Below are 23,800 nucleotides of genomic sequence, written 5' to 3' on the forward strand. Positions count from 1 at the left end.
CTTACCTATAAATGTGATAAAGAAGGTCAACTTTCATTTGTGACCACAGCAGACAGGATAGGTTTAGGGGGTGGTGTATACAGAGAGAATACATGGAAAGTACAAGAGGTATAGCTCATAATTTAAGCCATTGTCCAATAATTTTCCAAAACTCTACTGCCTTGGTTCCTCAACCCCCTTTGAAAATTATTTGTAACTTCATATTTGAGAGGTTATAATATACTTTTATTTTTTTGAAATCTCCATGATCTTTTAATGATATAATTTAGAGAGGTATGGTAGTATATGCCTATAATCCCAGTGACTCAGGAGGCTGAGACAAGAGGATTGCAAGTTCGAGGTTACTCTGGCAATTTAGCAGACCAAGTCTCAAAAAGAAAATTAAAAGGGTTAGGGATGATCTCATGGTATAGGGACCCTGAGTTCAATTACCAGTACTGAAAAAGTGTGTGTGTATGTGGTGTGTGTGTGTATGTATGTGTGTGTGTGTGTGTATAAAAAATTCAAAATATGATCCAAGTTGGATATGATAGTGCACACCTAATACTAGCAATTTGGAAGGTTGAGGCACAAGAATCAAAATTTCAAGGCCAACCTCAGCAACTTTGTGAGACCCTGTCTCAAAAAATAAAAAGAACTAGGGATATAGCTCAGAGGTAAAGTGCCCCTGGGTTCAATCCCCAGTACCAAAAAAACAAAACATGATCCATGGGATTGTATCCTAAATTTCTCATTTTCAGCACTTAAAGATTCAATTAAAAATTTAGAATCCTTAGATGCTTCCCTTTCTCTAACACAAAGGAAATAATGGAAGCATTTGTTCCCCTTCCAAAAACAAAAACAACAAAATACCATATTAAATTTAATATGGTAATAACTTAAATTTAATATGGTAATAACGCATATTAAATTTAGCATCAATCATTTGGTGGGCTTCAATAGAATCAGATTGTAATTGTCTAATCTACTGAGAAGGACTTTGTTTCATTTTTGCCTGTCCCTTCAAATCCATGTTATGGGATAATTTTTAAGTGAATATTTAATTTAAATCATTAAAATCCTTCAATGTGGTATATGATAGAATACATATAAAACTTAAACTAAATTTCACTTTAAAACAAATCTTGTTATGAGGAAACCCCAAATATTTAGACATTATTAAACTTTGTGATTGAATTAACAAAATGGGGCTTGATCACTCCTTTGTTTCCCTTCTGTTTGAGAAGCTTTTTTTTTTTAATATTTATTTTTTAGCTTTAGGTGGACACAATATCTTTATTTTATTTTTAGTGGTGCTGAGGATCGAACCCAGTGCCTCACGCATGCCAGGCGAGAGTGCTACTACTTGAGCCATATCCCCAGCCCAAGAAGCTTTTTTTTAATATTTATTTTTTAGTTGTAGTTGGACTCAATATCTTTATTTATTTATTTTTATATGGTGCTGAGAATCGAACCCAGGGCCTTGTACATGCTACGCGAGTGCTCTTCTGCTAAGCCACAACCCCAGCCCAAGAAGCTTTTGCTCTTCATAATGACATCTCAATGTATGTGAAATGATCTACAAGACAGTAAGTGAAAAGCATGTTGATAAATAATATACATAGCTGGAGATTATATCTAGAAATGTGTGCATATATTTTTAAATTTAATATACAGGAAAAGGTTTGGAAGGATGTAGCAGAACATGGATGGATTACAAAGAAATGAGAAAGGAAACAGCAAAAGGGAATATGATACTTCTTTTTGTATTATGTAAATTTTTATGATTAAAACTTCACACACACACACACACACACACACAATCAGAATGCATCAATTGTTAACCAAGAGCAAAGAATAAGAATAACAACCAGAAGCCTAAAAGAAAAAGAAAGTTAGGGTCCAAAGCACACATTAAGGAAGGGGTACTTGAGAAGGCTGAAACTATCTTAGTACCAGCTGCTTCTTTTCCTGATATCAGATGAAATATTTTCAAACAGGGAATTATGTAACCCCAAAGCACAACATCTCTGATTTGTATACACTGTAACTTTACAGTATACAGATTGTATCATTTTGTACTATGTGTCAAGCATGTCACTAAAAAGGCATCAAACATATGCGTTTTACTTGTGATAAATCTTTTTGACTAGGTCACAGAACAAGTAGATTGCAGACAGCAAAGTTTTCTAAGTGCATAGAAGAGAACTGAAACATGGTGGCACTCCTCACATTTTGCAGAGATAAATGACACATGCCATCAAACTCACAGCCCCATCTCACATTTGCTACATTTTTGACAAGCAATTTTCATTCAGTAATGCTTGTTCATATATAGTGGCATAAAACAAAAAGGGCATATATCAGTTTTCATTCAAAACTATAAAGTAGTATTAAAATATGTTTTGTAATGCTATAATTTCTTAGAATTATTATGATAAAACATAAATAATTAAAATAACTTGAATGATATAGGGATTTTATCCATGATATTCAGCTTTTCCTAGTACTTAATACTTTCCTTTCTTCTCTCTCTCCTCCTTTCCTTTTCTTTTTTTCCCTACCCTGCATGTCTGCCTGCCTGCCTTCCATAAATATGTATTAAATATCTATTATGTGTCAAGCAGTGTGCTGGGTGCCAGGAATCCAAAACCAAGCATGGCACAAATCCCTGCCTTGGATGAGCTTACATTATAAGTGGGGTAAACCCATATGTAAACAAATGAACCTAAGTAAAACATGGTGTCATAAACAAAATTCCAATGAGAAACAAAATAAAATTTAATGGGCATCTACTAAGCACTACATTACATTTTTTATGTACATTTTTCACTTAACCTTCACATTTAAACCTTCAACAAAGGCTCAGCATAGGTATTTTTATCTTCCTTTTGCAAAATAAAAATTTACTATGTAGGAAAAGGCTTGGAAGAATGCATAGCATGAATTTCAGAAAAAAATAAATAGTTTTTAAAATTTTTTCAAAGTGCTTAAGAAATAATCAGCAGAGCTATTAGGATGGTAAATTATAAACTAGGTTGGATGAACTGACTTAATACTTAAAACTCTTGGTATCAACTGCCAAAGCTCACTTTTAAATAGATGGAAAAAAGGAAGTTGATATAGTTCATTACAATGAAATACAATGTTTGTTTTTGATAATTGAGTTTTGAATTTCAAGTATAAGAAGAAAACTCTAATTTCAGTAACATTTAACTCAGAATAGAAAAGAATTGATAATTGGATAACTGAATTTCATTAAAACAAAAGTTTTGACATTACATACAGCATTTGGAGGACTCTAGAAATGCTACTGAATGACTTATCTGACCTCCGTTTTACCAGATTTTAAAAAATTCACAGCTCATATGCATTCTTAAAATTGGACATAATTTTTCTTCCCTTTTTTTTGGGAAGAGCAGTATTGGTATAATTTCTACAGCCAAGAAATATCTAGAGGCATTAAAGCCTTGTAATTTTTGCATGTTGTATCTTATAAGATTGGCAGGGGTTGGGGGGTCATTGACATTTTATAGCTGGTGAAACTGAAGCTCTATAAGTATTAACTAAAGGGTGACAGAAAGGATAGTTAATGAGCCTTCCTCATAAATACTGCATAGTTTAACATTTTCTCTTTGCTAATGAAGATGAAAGGTAGCTTGCCTTTTCCTTCTTCCCTTTCAACAAACATATTAGATACCTATTGTGTCCTGGGCTTTGGGCTGGATAGTACAGATGCAAAACTGAAGTAGTTTACAGATTAACAAAGACCTATAAGAGATTATTATAACGGAGATACTACTGAACACTTTCTACAGTTACCATGTTCCAAGTACTATACTATGTGCTTTATGTGGATTATCTCATTTAATACTTAAAACAACTCCATCAGGTATGAACTAATATTGCCTTCATTTTTCAAATAAAGACAGCAATACAAGTTAAGTATTTGTCCAAGATCACACATCTAGAAATTGGCATTGTTGGTGTGTTTGTATTTTAATTATCACATAATGCTGTTATGATAGAGATGTAAACAAAGAATTATGTGAGCCAGAAAGACATAAAGGGGTGTGATTGACTTGGCTTCAGGCAATCCAGAGATATTTAAAAAAAAAAATTTTTGTAGTTGTAGATGGACAGCATACCTTTATTTTATTTGTTTATTTTTATGTGGTGTTGAGGGTCGAGCCCAGTGCCTCATACATGCTAGCCAAGCACTCTGCTGCTGAGCTACAGCCCTAGCCCCGCAATCCAGAGATGTTTCATAGAAAAGTTAATATTTGAGCTTTGCCTTGAAAGAAGAAATAGTGGATATTCACCGTGTGGAAAAGAGAGGAAGGCCATTCTAGGCTGACAACACACACACACACACACACACATAAAGGCATGGCAAAGTTGAAGAAACAATTCGGGATCAGCAAGAAAGGAGTCACCGGATCTAAAGCTAGATGAGGAAGTTTTGCATCCTTCAACAAGGCGCTTACACTTTGTTCTGTGGGCTGCAGAAAATTAAGAAGCAAGTAGAGTAAATTGTGTGTGTGTGTGTGTGTGTGTGCGTGTGCGTATGTGTGTAAGATAATGCTTATGGCAACGTAGAGAGCAGGCTGGTGTACAAAGTCTACATGTAGCTACAACAGTCTAAAGAGAAAGAAGGGGCTGCCCTGAGACTCAAGTTTTGGAGATGTCCAGCTATCAGGCTGCCTATACTATTCAGGATGCTGAGAGGGTAAGACAGACCATGCTACAGGGAAGTGATTATGTTCATATATCATGTATGTGTAATTACATACACATCTATACATACATGCAAAGATATATTATCTCGTTGACCCTCAAAACATATCTCAAAAGTTATATTTCTTTCTACTTTGCAGAGGAGAATCCTGATTGCTAAGGAAGTTAACCAAGGTCACATGGGTGATCACTAGCAGAGATGGAATTCAAACCATCCAAGTCTGTCTTCCTCCAAAGTCCATGGCCTTTCCACAGAGGACACACTCAAGGACGCTACAATCCATTCATTCCAGTTTGCTTTCACTGGATTTAAATAAAGTACCTTCAAGAGCCAAAATGTTAAAACAGCAAACAGACATGATAAAATAAGGATCACAAAATAGATCTATAAAGTCAGAGCTAGCTTTTTTTTTTTTTTTTAATGCTCTGTATTTCACCTTTTATGGCATACTGCCATTTTCCTAAAGGAGAAATTTCTGGAGATGCATATGTACTTTGTATTTGTGATTTTGGAAACTACCCAGAAAACTGATCTGAATAAGAAAGATGTAGTATTAAGGTAAAAATTACACTTAGCTTTACTTAGCAACTCAACTCCCTGAATCAAGGTTATTACCAAAACAATTTTGGGCAGGCTTTATGCATTTACATGTATGCATTCACACACTCAAGCATGTACATGTACTATGTACACACATAGTTTTTATTTAGAGAAATCAGGTTAGGCTGCTGCCTTTAGAACCTGTCTGCAACATCACATTCCTTTGACTAAATGTCCTTGATACCATATTATATCAAGCTTCCTAATGCTGTGGCAATGTGCCATTATACTTTTATTATCATTCATTAACTTTTACAAATGGATTAGAAAAGATAATCCACATGGTGCAAGTGCCATATAAATATTAGATGTTGCTGTTTCTGTTTTTATTATTCATCATCATTACTGTTATCATTATTTTCCAATCCAATCAGTCATCAGCATTTAGAAGGTCTAGCAGTAATAGGAACTTCATATGCCTTCTTCTATCTGAAAAGAGAGTTTTCTTCAGATAATCAGATTTGCTTAACCAAGTCAGTCATTATCCCATAATTTCTCTCTTCTATTTTATCTTTCCTTCCTTCCTTCCTTCCTTCCTTCCTTTCCTTCCTTCCTTCCTTCCTTTTTCTTTCAACAAACATTTTTTCACCCTAATGTCTAATTTATCCATTTATTCAACAAATTTTTATTAAACACCTCCTCCAAACCACACCAGGTGCAGTGAATGAAAAGACCTGCCCTCGATGAACTGCCATTCAAGTGAATTGGTCTTGCCACACATCTTAGGCAGACAGTCCATCGGGATCTAGGTCTGACAAAGGTGGAGTCAGGAAAAGAAAATACCAGGCAGTTGCCACCTCTGACCTGTGCCCTCCTGTCAGAGTCTGGCTACACACCAAAAGAGTTAAGAAATATTTTCCCTCTTGCCACACTCACCTTTGTGTGATACTTTGGGTTGTTAACCACCTCCAGAGACTTGGAGACTCTCACTTCCTGCGATTGCCTTTATGACTCTCCTTTCCAACCAGTGTCAGGTGTCTGGGATATCAAGTTTTTCATGAGGAAAAATCCCAATCTGAAGAAACTGAGGGCATTTTACAGGACATCTGAGACTCCTGGTTATAGGCTCCACACAGACACCTTCTCCTTGGGTTTGAGCCCAAACTGAGGAGCTCTGCAGTGGAGGAATCCATCCACACCCGGTCTACCTCCGCTGAGCTAGAAACTAGTCAGCAGTGCCTGAAGGGCATGACCAGGGAGACAGTTTGACCTACTTCATACTTGGGTTCTTTCTCCATAGGAACTTAATGAGTTTCCTTAAACTGAATCTTCTTGGTTTTCCTAAAAAGTAGGAAAAGAAACAGGATTCAAAATGAATCATTTATAAATATCCTTTTTTCATACAATGTTGATTAAAAACACTGCTTTTAAATTAGGGCATTTCAAGTGGATGGCCATTACTTATCCATTGCAAGATCAGGAAAAGAGACTACCTAAAAAATAGGTAAATTAAACTCTCACAAAACTCAAAACTGCTATTTTGGCCTGTAATTCAGACTCTTTCCCTCAAACCAAACCTTATGCTGGAAGTAATAACATAAGAGGAAAATGGATGTTTCGAGATGCATTTCTTATTTTCCCTTTCTCTTCCTACTGGAGGTGACTAATGAACAGTGAAATGGCCAAGAGGTAGGCAGGGAGCCACAGAGTATAGGAGGAGGATCAAATAACAGAAAAAAATCTACAAATGGCAGCTAAGTCTGAAACAATGTAGAATTCAGTGTATTCTCACTTTACAAGGTAGGGGGAGAGGCCTGGCAATAATAGTTATGTTAGCTTAGGTAATGACAGTAATTAATAGTTGTATGCCTTTTACTATGCCAGGCCTAGTGCCTCCCAGGTATTTTTAAAAAATATATATATATATATTTTACTTTTAGTTGGACACAATACCTTTATTTTATTTATTGTTATGTGGTGCTGAGGATGCTAGGCGAAGCGCTCTACTGCTGGGAGCCCCCCTTCAGGTATTTTATATATTTTATATCCATTATCTCTCAGCAATCCTGCAAGGGTAGCCTTATGCTTATTTTAAAGAAGAAAAATTGGAGGCTCAGAGAGTTAAGCAACTTGTCCAGGACCACATTGCAAGATGGTGGTGTCTGAATTGGAACTCAAACTCTTTGCCCTTCCTTTTCAACACAGGTCTCCTCAGACTATGCTACAAGACATTACATATTTCTTCATAATACTATAATATTATGAAGAATATATTATAGTATTATAATATTATAATTATAATATACTATGTATTATAGTATTATGCCAATTTAAAACATTTTAAATAATATTCCAATAAAACACACTGGCGTATGGAATGCAAGCCTTAGTATACATAAAAATTACCTAGAGAGTTTATTTAAATTATATATATATATACATACATACATATATTTTAACATCAGTACTGGGTCTTGAACTCAGGGGCACTTTAGCACTGAGCTACAGATACAGCCTTTTAAATTATTTTTTATTTTGAGGTGGGGTCTCTAAATTGTTAAGGCTGGCCTCAAACTTGTGATTCTTCTGATTTCAGGTGTGTACCACTATACCCAGCAAGTCTATTTAAATTGCATATTCCTGGGTCTTTCCCCTGGATATTAAGATTTATTAAATCTGAGGAATGGCCCAGAAATTTAATATTTTTAAAAATATTTGTTTTTTCAGTGCTGGGGTTTGAACCTGGGCAGAAATTTACTTTTTTAATAGGCATTGAAGTGAATTATATAAGTGATCACACTTTGAGAAATAATATCAGAGACCTTATCCCAAATTGTAATTTCTAAATTTGCCATTCCCTTGCTTTTTCACTTACTTTAAGATATTTAGAGCTATGCCAGTGAGATAGTCAGGTACAGATAAAAAAATCACAATACTTTTTGGAGAAATCTTGATTCTAGGTAAAATTTTATTGCTAACAATTTTGGAAAACAAATAATTTCTTTTAATTTTCTGAACTTTATTTCTTCTCATGCAAAATGGAGAGTTTCTAAAATCACACATTTATGATTATAATGAGCTGGAGAAAGCCACATTTTAAAATGATAGTTTATAAAGCCTAAACATTTCAATAATAAAATGTATGAGCAGAGTCTAATTTCTTTACTAATTTCTAATATTAACTCAAGGTCTCCAAATGTCATGGGTTTGGGGGAAGGGAATGGGAATCCAAAGATGGAAACAGTTATGACTTCAGTTATATCAAGGCCATTCAGTGTTTGCTTAGCAACCAATTGCTTTAATCAGTTAGTTGTATCTGTAGCTAAGAATGTTTCGAGTATATTATAATATTTTAAATCTTAGAAATCACATTATTGTGCAGTCATTTACTCTAATTTTCATTAGCATCTTGAGGTCCAAAATTATTTTGAGTTTTTTTTCTTTTAAGAAGTAGACATCCCTGGATTTACATTAACATGCTCCTAGATATTAAAAACAAGTTGAGAATTGCTGATTTACATCTCAAATAAAAATGCCCACGGTATGGCATGCTGAATGATTAGTGTCCATGGAGACAAATTTAGTATAATGAGTTGTACAAATGAAGTCACAATTTGCAAATGGGAAGAAAGACCCCTTGCAGAAGAGCTTTGTGGTTCCAATTTTACAAGGAAAATCATGAAGTGAACTTGTTGCACCTTCAGAAGACTGTTTACTTCCTTGAAATATTCCTCTTTGCTCTGTGACTTAGCAACACCTTCCTAGGAGGCACTAATTTGCTTGCTCAAACACACTAATCTAGCAGCAGAATTTGGCAAAAGAAACAATGAAAAGTTATATTATTATGTGGAAAATCTGAATCATCTAAAACAATTTACTCAATTAATGAACTAAGTTGAAACGCACTACTTATTACAATGTTGAGGGAGATATTAATTTCATATTTAGATAGTGTGTAATATTTTCTCCAGCATCTTATAGTATAATTTAACAATTCTTATTTAAAAAGGAACTTTTCAACTCAATTGACGCTAGTTTTATCCCCAAATCTTTCAATTATACCCCATTCCCAAATGTATCATATTAAGTAAACTCAATATATTCAGAATCTTACATAACTTATATTGCATAGTAGAGTCACTTAGGGAAGTATACTGAGATTATTTTTGCATGTTTCATAAGAATAAATACATGTTTTCTATGCATTTACTAGCTATTTCCTTAGCAAGATCTTGGAGAGTTCATAAATTGATTTTGACTTCCTTAGTTTATGATCTTGTAGCATCCAAGAAAGATAAAATGTTTTATGCTGTAGTCAAAGAGTTTAATATTGCTTTAGCCTATTTACTTGTATTGTAAGGTAAACTCAGAAGTTAAAATGAAAAATGTTTCTTTTTTAGATCAATAATTCAATTTTTTAAATATTCTATACTAACCTTTAATAACATCTGTAAATTCTATTACCCAAAAAAACAAATAATTGTTTTTTTGTTCTTTTTTTAAATCCAGCCAATAACCTGTAATCCACACACAACTCAAACTGTGAACTTCGGAACAGAACTACTGATGAGCCATCAAAGACCAAGTGGGCACCCGGCTATGTAGGTTCCAAGGCTCCTTCTGCCTTCCCACTTTCCTGCATCTTCTGAAGTGAAAAAAAAAAAAAAAACAGTTCTAAGAGACTGAAAAGGGTTGGTGGAACTAAGAGCTCGCTCTACCAAGACAAAAGAGAAGAGTATGTTCCCAGCAGACCAGGGACTTCTATAATCATGACTTCAGAAGTCATGGCTTGGCCTACAAATTTTACATTTAATTACCTAATTTCTTAGCAGTCTGGGCCCACTTGTACAACTTTGGATGTAATTATGGTTGGAAGATATCTATCATCTTATCAATGCTGAGGGGAAAGAGAGAGAAGAAAATAGGTCCTTGTTGGAAATGTATCTATTTTGTAACCAAACGGTAAATAACTTTTTCTAGAATTGTTCTTTAGGTACTCAGAATTTTGGTAGACTAAATAATTCTGAATAATCATAATTCTAAGTAATTCTGGTGTCTGAGAGGCCAGAAGAAGAAATATCAAAGTAGATGAAAAGAATCATTAAAATGGCAGCTAAAATCTATCAAATGTTTGACATGAATGATTTTGGCTAATCTTCTTGGCAGTCCTTTGAGGTAGATATAATTATACATTCTATTTTTCAGATAAGGAAACTGAGGCTCCAAAAAAATTAAGCAACTTACCCAAGGATTGGTAGTTGATAATGGCAGAATCAGAATTTAACCCAGGTAGTTGGGTTCCAGATCTGTCATATTTAAACAGCATGATATGCCACTTTCCAGTGGAAACTCTTTTTTGCTTTGACAAGTCCAACTCTACAAAGGTAAGTCTATCTCTGCCTAACTGTCATTAGTTGTCAAGGAAATGAGACATTCCTATCTAAGATAAGCCACATAAAACATTCAAATAAGATTTGAATAAACTCATGTTTTTATTTATACTATATTGTCCTGCACTAAAGGCAATTTATTACATGCAGTACTTCAGAAACCATACTATTTATTTTGTAATGTGATACCACCATAGAAGACATGCCCAACCTAATCTGTTATTTCTTTCAATAGAAGTTTTTCTAGCATTGAGGACATAAAGTTCAGAGGCAGGGAATTATGGCTCTTGTGAGCACATACCAAGTCCTAGAGCTCCTTGTAAAGGGTTGAGGAAGATGGGAGAACTCTCCATCTAGAATTTATAAGAAAAGGCCCTAAGACAGACAGAATTCATGTCTCTCTGGGAAGATCTCACTGCCCTGATGTGCCTGGAAGAAACTTGCTGCCAACTATGAATGGAGAGCTTGTGGTGTTCCAGCAGAACCTTCTCCCTTATACCCCATCTCTCACCTTTAGGGGCCAGTGTGTTTCTCAGCCCCAGTACAGATGCTAAGGAATCCCAGGAAGACTGTGTGATTTCTGAGATCTCATGGGAACAGCTAAATGGTACCCACTAGTTTCTTCCCTAACCTTTCTATTCTGAGTTGTGGTGCTCTGTGGGGTTCTGTGCATGCACATGGATCTCAAGCCTTTGGAAAGTGACAATGACCAACTTCTCTTTTAATCAACTTATTCAAAGCTTATGGTCAAAACAGACAAAGAAATTACTGGAAAATACTGGAAAGGCTAAGAAGGTTTTAGTAAGTTATGCAATATATAAAACTACCTAGAAGTACAAGTACCTTTTCAAAAGGCAGCATTCTCATTTGTAATCACATTCTTATTGTCTAGACACAAGTTCACCCTGTATTTCATGAAACATTTTATTCTTTTCTTATCTGGCAATGGTTATTCTTGAACCTGTGGTCAGATTAGAAGGTTAGGCAGATGGTATTTTCAATTTAAATGGATTTTATGCCATTAAAAGTAATGTTTGCTCTGCCTAAGAAGAGTATTGACTATAAAAGTCACAGGCTCCTCCGGACCATTTCCTGTGGGATTTTCCCACCATCCTTCCAATTAGTCAGTCAAAGTGATGTTTCTCTAAACATGGTCATTTATTTTTCTCTAGAGGGTTGCCTTCTATTCTACCCAAGAAAGATGATCCTAGAAAATAAAGAAAGCTTTCTATCCCCCTCTTCCCAGTTCAATATTTATGATTAATTGCAGCCCCTCAATGAATGACAAAAGAAAAAAAAAAAAGCATTCAGTTTCCTTGTTCCTCTCACATAAAAAAAGCATTTGTTGCAGTTTGAGTCCCAGCCAACTTCCATTGTTTAGGCAATAATTAGTCAAATTATACCAATCACTAGCAATCATAACAGAAATTATATAATTGTAATTTAGACCAATGACCCTGGACTTATGAAAATAGAATATGGGGTATTTAATTGCACATTGTGGCACTACAATTCTATACCTATAAACTCAGGGTTTTTATATTAGTTGATTAATTTACAATGCCCTGGACCTAAACATTTCCAAAATTGACAAAAACTATGTTAAATTGCACAAAATATCCAAGTAGCATTTTGTTTTTAAAAAGTTGATCCATTACTAATATAAAATAAGACTCTCCTGTAAGTAATGACTTCAGATATTTCATAAATGTGAATGAACTTTGCTGCAAACATTTAAATTGAACAGTTTCAGGGGGTCTACTTTAAATTATTGAAGATAAAAACGAACCAACATCTTTTCTAATCAGAGAAATGCTGACTCTGTTCAATACCCACTGTCAGTTGAATTCACCTTAAGAAACAGAATGAGTTATGCATACAAAAACAAACCTCCAGTTGGATGCTTCACATCAACAGAACGATGAATAAAAGACTCTTCCAGCACAGTAGGCAAATTTCCCCTTTAATAAGCAGCCAGGAAAAAGCAATATTTCAATGTTTGCTTTCCTTCCTCTGAGGGAGAAGGTTTCACTATGACTTATTTTACTTCCTTTTTATTCTGTCCTATTTTCTTGGCTCTCAGAGTCAGCTCCAGTAGCAACATGACAATACCACTTTGCACTTGCCGAAAGCGCCTTTTCTCTAAAACTCTCAGCTGTAGTCTATGCGAGGAGAGTATAAAACAGGGGAAATGATGCAAACATTGAAGTTCATCCTCTTGTACAAACGTTTTGAGAGACCCAGAATAGTCTTAATTCAGGACTGGGAATGAGGGATACCCCTAAAAAATAAGAACAACAACAACAACAAAACTCCTCCAAAAATTCATGCTTAGTATCCTGGAGGCCTTTAGCAAAATTGACCATTATCTTGAGAGCTGTCTCACATGTAAAAGAAAGCTGTGCCACTTTCCTTTATGAGGATATGAAGAGCAACTGGACTGCATTTTCTAAAATAAAACCTGGGGGGGATATCATATTCTTGGAATTCTAAAAATAAGTCTGAAGTGGTACCTAGAAAGTATCAATCTTGAAAGCATGTTTCTGGGATAGGGGACACTCATATTCCTAATTTTTAAGAAAATAAAAAGGCTTGTTTGTCTAGGGAAGAAATATCTCAAAATAAAAAGAAAAATATTTCAAAGTATAATTTTTCAAAAGATTGTTGATGCTCCATCTACATACCTATATATGTGTATATCTGTATCTACACAGTACTTTTTAATGGATGAAAGAGATTTCTTTACAAATATCAGATGTTTATTTAAGGTTATACTCAAAGCAGAGATTTCAGACTTCCCAGACAGCTGGAGAGGGCCTGCATTTCAGAGATCTACTCTCTTTTCTTTGCTCTTAGCATTTATAATGACATTCAAAACTTAGAGCAGTTTTCTTTTCCCATTTTGTCAAAGATGTAAATAATTCATTTCAGAGTTTATTAGCTAATTAGAAGAGTTGGTTTGTGTGAGCTAGAACTTGCTTATCCCAGTTTTTGAATTTAAGGAACCTGAAACAAAATATGCATAGCTACCTATTCCCTTACTAAAAGAAAACTAGGGGGAAAAATCTATTGAAGTAATCAGGAAGAAATGTTCTTATAAATATGTATTTCTTTTATATTTAAAAAATGATTACATGCCTGTATATAGTACTATTATCCTGCTTTTTTTCATTTAAAAAATACACATACACGCAACTCAAATATTGTAACATAGAAAGAATAATATATCATGAGTAGGATTTCTGCTAGGAATGCAAGGCTGGTTTAATGCTGGAGAATCAATGTGATTCCTCATATCATAAAGAAGGAAAATTATGTGATCATCTCAATATTCATATCAAAGCATTAAAAAAATTCTATAAGCCATTTGTGACACTTTGAGCCAACAAGAAGATAAAGGGAAATTTCTTAGCCTAATAAGGGGCATCTACAAAAAACCCAACAGCTAGTATCATATTAAATGGTGAAAGAATTAATGCTTTTTTCCTAAGAACAGGAATAAGGTAAGGGTGAATGAATGCTAGAACCACTCCTTGTTTCTTTTCTTTTTTGCTGTGTCCAAAAGACCTGACAAGAACAATTTTAGAGAAGGAAAAATTGATTTGGGGCTCATGGTTTCAGGGGTCTCAGTCCATACATGGCTGACCCCATTGCTCTGGGCAATCATGGTAGAAAGGTATGGAGAAGAAAAGCAGCTCAGAACATGACAATCAGGAACCAGAGATAGAGAGACAAAATTCAGTTCACCAGGGACAAAACACATACCCCAAAAGCATGCCCCCCAGAAACCCACCTCCTCCAGCCACAGTTTATCTACCTACAGTTATCACCCAGTTAATCCATTCAAGTGTATTAAGGCATTGATTAAGTTAAGGCTCTCAGGAGCCAGTCATTTCACCTCTAAACTTTCTTGCATTATTCCTCATATGAGCTTTTGGGGGACACCTCATATCTAAACCATATCACTCCTATTCAACATGATACTGAAGGTCAAGAGAACACAAACAGATGGAAAACAGAAATAAATGCATATAAACTGGAAATAAATTGCATTTTCTCTATTTGAAGATAAATGGACACGACTAAAGATGCTCAACAAAATTAGTTATTAGAAAAATGCAAATTAAAACTATCATGATAAACAACTACATTCCTATTAGAGTGGCTTTAAAAAAAACAAAACAACAACAACAACAAAAAACACTGATCCTGCCAACGGCTGCTCAAGGTGTAGAGCAATGGAACCCTATACTTGATGATGGGAATATGAAGTGCTATAGCCACTCTGGAAAACAGTTGGGCATTTTTTTATAGTTAAACTTGTACTTAACATATGATTCAGTATTCCCATTCTTATGTAGTTACTTAAGAGAAATGAAACTTTATTTCCACACAAAACCTTTCTTTGATTGTTTTAGGACTTTATTCATCATTGTTAAAAACCAGAAACAACTCAAATTTTCTTCAGCTGATGAATGGAAACAAATTATGATACATCTACGCAATGAAATATCACTCATTAGTAAAAAGATGAACTACTCATACCTGTGAAGATATGGATAAATCTCACAGCCTTATGCAAAGTGAAGGAAGCCAGACTCAGAAGGCTATGTGATTCTACTGAAATGACTTTCCAGAAAAGGCAAAATAATCAGAACAGAAAATAGATCATGGACACCAGGAGCTGGGGATAGGAATAAGAGGAGGAATGACCCCAAGGGCAGTAAAAGGAATTTTTTTAGGTCAATGGAATCATTTTGTATCTTGACTGTTCTTGGTTACATGACTGTGTATGTGTGTGTGTGTGTGTGTGTATGTTTTAAAAGTCATAGAACAGCACCCCAAAAGTGTGAATTACTGTAGGCAAATAACAGTAAACTTAAGAAGTTAATTAGGACACACAGACACACACATAAAAACCTTGAAGGATATATACAAAATATTGATGGTGTTTATCTCTTGGATGCGGTATTACAGATGATTTTGAGGGTCTTCCTTGTCCTTTTCTGAAATTTTAAACTGGTGCCCAATCAACATGTTTTACTTTGTTTCTAGGGAGAAAATCAGTTACATTCCTTCCATCTTTGAATGTGACCCTTCTGACCCAATTAAGACTGCAACAGCCTCCTCAATTCTAGTTTCCTTCTTCTTCCCTTCTGTCCTTTATCCTTCATAATAGTTTCAACACACCAATCTTCAGTTCAAGAAGCAGCATTGGTTGATTAATGTCTATTCAAGCCGGCCCTAATTTCAGTTGCATTTTGAATCTACTTCTGATAATACAATTAGGCAAAGATTTATTGAGTCCTTTTTACGCACCAAGCACTGCTAGGTGTTCTACATGCAATACCTTAGGTAATCCTAGCACAGCAACCTTAAATTATATGTCTTTTCCATTCTCGCTTTATAGATGTCCCTGGTTACCAGAAAATAGAGACAGAAGTTGGAAAATTCCAGAGTACAAATTCTTAACCAGTGCAGTAGAATGAGATGGCTAAGGAATGTGGCACCTGGAAGAAAGCTATCTAGGTTCTAAAGCTCAGCTCACCACTTCCTTGCTGTGTGACCTTGGAGAAATTATAAACTTTTCTAAGTTTGTTCCCTAAGAATAAAATAAGGATATAGTAGTAACTACTTCATCAGTTAGTTGTGAGAATTAAATTATATTAGAAAGGCAGAAAGAAAGTGCCTACTACATAATAATGTGTCCCCCCAAAGCCCACCCCATGTCCAGTCTTCTTTTTTCTTTGGCTCTAGTAAGAACCTTCAGTGCTCATTTGAATGATCACCTAACTGTTTAGTAATAACATCACTTGGTTTTTGGTCATTGGTTTATTATTCTCTCAGCCTGAACATTCTCTCCTCTCTTTCCCACCTTCTCTCTTACCCTAGCCAACAAGGGTCAGCTCAAGCTCCCTGTATCCAAAATGACATTGCTTTATATGTCTCCTTATGGATGGTCACTACTAATTCTCTCTTCATTAATGTTGTCTTCAATTAAAATGGAAATGCAACGAGGTAGTCAACAGCCTTGTGTGGTTATATAAACTTAAATTTTACATTCGCCACATTGAAGTGCTCAAGTGACTGATGTCAACTGAATCAGTCAGCATTAATGTAGAGAATGTCCTTCTCCATAGAAGGTTCTCTTAAAGAGTGCTAGTCTAAAATGTAAACCCCTGCAGGGCAAGGACTATTGATGAACCCAAAAGTGCATAATACAGGGATTACCTAGCAGGAGCTCTGTGGAGTACTTGGGTTGTGTTTTATTGATTCACATTTGATGGGAATACTAAAGTGGGCCTGATCTTTCAACCTAAGTTACAAAGTATTCATTGATTAAATTGATTTAACTTGAGTTTCTTTCAAAAGACCAAATTTCTAAAGATCCAGCCAATCTTCCTTTTATTTGTTTATGTATTTTTTTTTTTTTAGGGAAACAAAAGAATTATTCTGCCAGTGACTCCTTCAGTGAAGCTGATGTCCTCTATGACATGTGCAATTTATACAGAAACTTAGATATGAGGCTGCCTATGTTAAAAACTCTTTTGCCAAATCTTACCTAAAATAATTCTCTAAATGAAGAGCTTGACAAATACTGCCTTGATAACCTGCAGCATTTCAATAAAAGTGAAATGCATATATTCATCTTATTTTAAAGGTGAAAAACTAAGATCAAGTGATTTACCCAAGGTCACATTTCAGTGCTACTGGATCTAGTTTTCTCAGACACCTGAGCCCCTATTTTCCCCTTACCGAATACCAGAATTCTAAATCATTCCCATACCCTTAGGACATTTTATGTACACTAATGATGCCACTTATTCTGAGTGCCTACAATTTGTAAGCTCCCTGCAAAAGCAGCAAAAGCTGAGGCTGATGCACACTGCCCTGCCCCCACTGTGTAAATATCTCTGCTGTACCCAGCTGAGTCACAGTCACAAAGTAAAAGATTCAAAAAAATCAGACCAAGCTTTCACCATTCCACTAAAGCTGCTGCAGAAAAGTAGGTCATTAAGAAATAAGACATAAAATTAGCAAAACTGCATTTCCCCATGCTAAGAGGTTTCACCAAAAGACACACACACATATGCACACACACTCCATATATCAGAAAGGAGAGTGAATTGAGAAAGTGGCTTCAGGGATGCATTGATTGAGATACTCAAACAAGATGAATTGCTTTTTGATAATTAGATTTGGGGAAATCTTTTTTTTCCCCTTCTGTGACTCCATTATTTTGTATCTTTGTATATTGTAAAAGAACTTTCTCCATGTGCTACCTCTCTTTGGGCTTATATCCAAGATACCATAGTGAATTTTTTTTTTTTTTAATGGTGCTGGGGATTGAACCCAAGGGTGCTCTACCACTGAGCTAAACCTGCAACTCTTTTTAATTTTATTTTATTTTGAGAGAAGGTCTCACTAAGTTGTATAGGCTGGACTAGAATTTGTGAACCTCTTGCCTTAGTCTCCTAAGTCACTGGGATTATATATCTGTGTGCCACTGGCCTGGTTACAATAAGAACTCTTATAAAAAAATTTATAGGCTTATTTGCCAAATATTTTCAATATTAAAATGTTTCAGTTTTTCAACCAATCTATAATTAAGACTTCAAGAAGAAAGTTATTCCAGGGTACATATCATTAACATTCAAAAAGAATAAAAGGGGAGTAGATGTGAGTTTCAACACATGAAATTAGCAAAATGAACCTGATTTTATATTTTCATTATTCCCTGATCACTCTTGGAATCATAGCATAAATAATTGGCCCCAATTATTAAAACTGAGAAATTTAACACGGCACAAGATTAAAGTGCATGCACACTGGGTTAACCTCACTTCTCACTCATTAACAATTATTAAAAATGCTTTCAGCTAGGCTTGCACTTTGAATTCAAGAGGATTTCTTAACTGACAGCAAATTTACAGCATTTCTTTATTGCAGCAAATTTGCTTGACTTTTGGTCTTTATGCTGACATTTTGATAAACTAGTACTTCAGTTCCATCGAGAAATAGCATGATAATAATCTATAGCAAATACTTACAAATTAAAAAAAATAAAAAGAGTGGGGATAACCGGATATCATAGAACTCTCCAGCATCTTAAAATCAACAGTACCAACAGAAACTTATTAGCAGTCTCTCTGCTTTGGTCCACATGGAAATCTAATCTTCCCTGCATCCATCGTCTGGAAAGTGTGCTGAATCTTTTCATTAAAGATTTCGGGATGGGGAGGGAGAATAAATAGATTCAGAGGGACATAGAGTGTGAAGAAAAGATATCAAGAGAGGAAACACACATACACACACACACACACACACACACACACACACACACGGGGGTGGGGAGCAAGACAGATGAAACAAAATTATGTTAGGAGTTGAGTATAATAATCTTGGAAAGTCCAAGCAAGAGTAAAACAAAAGTGAACAGACTCAGCTGAAATTAACTACTCAATGGCCCAGTCACATTTTCCCTGACCTTTCAACCATGTTTCACTCAGTTCATGCTCTGGTCTCTCTTCTGAGTTCCAGCCAATCTTGGAGTTTCTACTCATACTGTTCCAGTTATGTCAATCTCCAGAAAATGTAGAATCCTAATTCATATTATCTAAGGTATTTGGATCCGGAAGTTATTTTTCATTTGAAACCCAACTGTTTGAACTACTTGTCCCCTGAAACCATTATATAGCACAGCTGCCCACATTGCTCAGATCCTGGCATTGCATAAATTACTACAGGAGATCATTGCCTCTGACACTTGCATTAGTCAAAGCATCCTCTTCACTGGTGAAGAGGTAGAGATGTTGTAAGATTGATTCTGGGGACTGACAATGGGAAGCAAGTCTGTGATTTGCTCTACATCTGGTGACATTGGCCTATTTTTTTTAAATGAAGTAACTTTTTTTTATAGCTTTATTTTATTCATTTATTTTTTTTTATGTGGTGCTAAGCCTCACATGTGCTAGGCAAGCACTCTACCACTGAGCCACAACCCCAGATTGGCCTATTTGTTATACACAAAATATACTGGTGAACTTCGTTTTTAAATGCACACCAATAACATGAACTATGTCAGTGGTTCACAAGCTTTAACATGCACCAGAATCATCTGGACAGAAGGGCTTGTTAGAATACACAAGTTGGGTCCTGCTTGGAGAGTTTTCAACTCAGTCAGTTTGGGGACCCCCATGAGAAACACTGATTTTAGCAATCTCAGGTAGATTAAGAAGGGAAGGCTATAGGGGAAAACTGATAGGTTAATACATGCAAAGAGGGAAGAAGATGCCTCCTCTAGATCAGGGTTTTTGAAACTTGAATGTGCCTATGAATGCAGATTCTGATTGACAAGCTTGGGATGGGCCCTAAGATTGTACGGTTCTAACAGTCTCTCAGGTTATAGTGTTGTTGATGCTGCTAACCGGGGAATCACAGTTTCAAGTCTCTATGTTAATCAGGGCAATGTTTCTCAAAGTATACTCTGAGAACCATCTGTATTAAAATCCTAAAGTTGTTTGTGCAAGTGAGAGGGATTGTCATTAGGGCAAATTCCTAGGTCCACTCCTAGATACACTGTATCGGAAACTCTGGAGGTGGGACCCAGGGATCTCTCTCACAAGTAAGAGTTTCTGACATTCTTATCCAGATTGAGAACAATGGACTAGGGATTACAAGTGGGTGTTTAGGGATCAGTATTTCTAGACACTGACTATGCGGGTTCCTAGCTATTTTCTTTCTCTTCTTCATTCTACTACCCATCTTTTGTCAACTGTTGATGACATCATCTGAAAAGGTAAAGAGGATCCTATAAGAGGAGGTGAAACTTGTAATGATCTATTTTGTTCTATATTAGGAAAAACTCAGGGAAAGAAGTGGAAAATATAGGCCATATTTTATTTTTTTCCATAAATTTAAATTATCTCTGTCTTACCTATTCCATTCCTATAGACAATTGCAAATTGTTGTCTAGACTTCTTTTGTTAGCAGTAAGTGAAAAATGGTTTTGTGATGATTACTTAATATGTTGCTAAATCTAGAAGACAGAAACTGTCTGCCAGCAAGTGCCATATTGAAGTTTCCTAAACACTACAGAAAATAGAAATTATTTACAATTAGCACTCAACATTGGCAAACAAGTCATGCCATTAAAGATGTATTTGCATATGTTATATTAGGAGGCATGCAAATGTACATGCAAAACTAGGCATAATTAATCATTTCTACCAATGATGAATACCCCATTTCTTAGTCTTACCATCCAATCACCCCTACCTTCCTTTTGAGCACAGATGTGTATTTCTAACCTCCTGGGATTCCAGCATTATGTCTTCACCCCAGTTCTTGTGCTTACATGTATATTTCTTTTTCTTTTCTTTCTTCTTCTTCTCCTTTTTTTTGGCCTGGGCAACATCCCCAGCCCTTTTTAATATTTTATTAATAGACAGGGTCTCACTAAGTTGCTTAGGGCCTCCCTAAGATGCTGAGGCTGGCTTTGAACTTGTGATTCTCCTGCCTCAGCATCCCAAGCCACGGAGATTACAGGCGTGTGCTCCTGTGCCCAGGTACTTTCATATATATGTGTGTGTGTGTATATATATATATATATATNTTTTTTTTTTTTTTTTTTTTTTTTGAAGGACTGAAACAGTGAAAATGATTCCAAACTCTCATTCAATGACTATGAAAATAGCCAGGAGTGGTGGCACATGCCTGTAATCCCAGCAGTTTGGAGGTTGAGGAGGAGGATCTCAAGTTCAAAGCCAGTCTCAGCATCTTAGCAAGGCCTTAAGCAACTTAGTGAGACCCTGTCTCAAAATAAAAAATAATAAGGGTAGGGATATGGCTCAGTACTTAAGCACTACTGGGTTTAATACCCAGGACAAAAAAAATTATGAAAATAAAGTTTGATCAGCAGTGAATATGAACAGTTGTTTCTAATCCTTGTTCATATTATCAGAGCCATCCAGGGGAGCTTTACAAAAGTTCAGATTCCCCAACCACCTCAAGGTTCAGAGTCAGTGGGTCTTGAGAGGCCAAGAAACTTATAACTTTCTAAAACACTTCAGGTGATTCAGATGATCTGAACACTACTGGCATACATAAAAGAGCTTTGGACAGAATCAGGAAATTTCAATAATATTGTCATTATTTTTGTTGTTAGTAATTGTGTTTATTAACATTAATTGAATTCTTCTTACATGTCAGACAGTTTACTAAGCACTTTACATATATTATCACAATACCATCCATCCTCTGGACAAGGAAGCTAAGGGGAGGAAGTTAAGTAATTTACCTAAAGCCATAGAGATTGTGGCAAAGCAGGAATTTGATTTTATCACTGAGTAGTAGGTAAGTCATTTAAGTAGTTTGAATCATTTAAGTCACTAAGTTTTCTTGCTTGAAGATGAGGGGTGTTGGGCTAGACACTAGATTATATCTCAGATTCCTTCCAGCTTTGAAGAGCTCCTGTGGAATGGAATTGAACTGGAAGACAAGGGTTTTGGCCTTCTGAAGTTCAACTGCACCTGTTACACTTTCTTGCCCTCCTTCTCATTTTAGGTTTAAACTGCCGTTTTATCTATGGCACCTCATTTCCCAAAGAACAAAATCTCCTTTAAGATCAGCTGTAATTCCTCTCTCCAGCTCCCTCACCCAGCTCTTGGGGCAGACTCCTGACTCTCTGGCCTCACCCCATTACTCCATGTCCTTACTCCCCATGTTATTTCTGTCCCAATGCTCTTGTGCCTTTGGGTTACTTGATGGGTTAATCCAGCCAACCCATATATCAACTCCTTTGTGAGGACAACACTTTTTTCCTGTTCAGAATTAATTTTTTTAAAGATATTGTTTTAATTTGAGTTATTGGTAGAGTGAACTTAAGTTCTAGCTCTCAGGAAACTTTAGTTTCAAATATTCTGTCAGTTCATCAGCATAAGCATGCCAAATGCTTGGCAGCCTTGACTGAGACAAGATGGCAACTGTATTTTGGTATGTACCTGAAGAGGGGTATCAGTTGTTTCCTTTTGATGAGGTTCTAGAGGACAGAAGAACCTGCTTTATATCTGACTGTCCTTCCATCCATATCCATCCATTCAATGATCCACTCATCTATTTGCATATATGTCAAGTTATGTATCCCAAATTGAAGTTGACTATATTCAGCATGGAAGAGATTCCATTTTAAAAAAAATTGATATTAACTTCTTTTAAATGAATCTCCGTTAGATAAATCTTTTGAAACCAGCTTCTATTCTACCCTCTGGCCCTGCTACCTTGGATAAAATGTTTCTTCTGAATAACTAACAAAGTCACAAAGGAATAGTAGCTATAGAAAATGAATGGAAGGACAAAAATGTTAAATTTGATTAGTGCAGGCTACCGGCATAATAAAAGAGACAAAGCTGACATTGTGCTTTTACGACACAATGATGAAGGCCAAGCTCTTCACCTGGACCTGTGCCCAGCACTGCCTTTCCACTAAGCCTGGAAAAGGAGTCAGAGAGCATGTAACCAATGTGACCTGTACAATTAAGTGAAGATAAACAAGGGCCACCAACAGGTCCCCCAGAGTCATCCAACTCACCATAGCATAGGGTGGTGGCATTCAGAGGGAAAATATATGGTAGGCTTCTAGAAGGGTTTTCTGTGCCCTCAAACACCAAGAGAACAACAAATGCATGAAGGAGAATTTAAATCTGAATCCTCCTTTTACAAAGCATTGTTGCTTGGCAACTTGTGGCAGTTTTCAGTGACTTCCTAAGGTCTTCTTAAGCACCTCTCCTTTGTGCTCCTAGACCTCCATCCATTAACCATCACACTATGGTTTCCTGTGATTGTATGCTAACTTGAAAATTCTCTCCTGATAGAGTACGCTTCACTTTGGTATTTTCAAGGCCCAGTACAGACTCAATATATGTTTGATGAATTAATGAAGGAGAAAATTAGCCATCTGTACCTATCACAAGCAAATTTCTTCTAATGATCAAAGACGACTTTTACAATGGAACGTGTTCTGTTTGTGTCATCCTAACAAAAAAAGCAGGCTGTGTCTGACTAGAAGCAGGTTTTTGACCCTAGAGAAGTTTACAGCTTCGCAGCAATTAGGTGGAAAGGATCAAAGCACTGGAGGCCTGGTTATTCTAAATCC

General features: G+C 35.8%; 1 protein-coding gene across 2 annotated transcripts in view; it reads right to left on the reverse strand.

Annotated features, from left to right (window-relative positions):
• Arhgap5 (Rho GTPase activating protein 5) overlaps nucleotides 1–6,582 on the reverse strand; it is a 99,150-nt gene extending 92,568 nt beyond the window's left edge. The window contains exon 1 of one of the 2 annotated variants that reach the window (XM_048798700.1): nucleotides 6,194–6,582. The gene's annotated coding sequence lies outside the window, so the exon portion shown is untranslated. The remainder of the gene's footprint in view (nucleotides 1–6,193) is intronic. The other variant, XM_015491663.2, reaches the window with a different exon arrangement.
• Nucleotides 6,583–23,800: the final 17,218 nt, after the last annotated feature.

Source organism: Marmota marmota, unplaced genomic scaffold (assembly GCF_001458135.2).
Source record: "Marmota marmota marmota unplaced genomic scaffold, marMar, whole genome shotgun sequence".
NCBI lineage: Eukaryota > Metazoa > Chordata > Mammalia > Rodentia > Sciuridae > Marmota > Marmota marmota.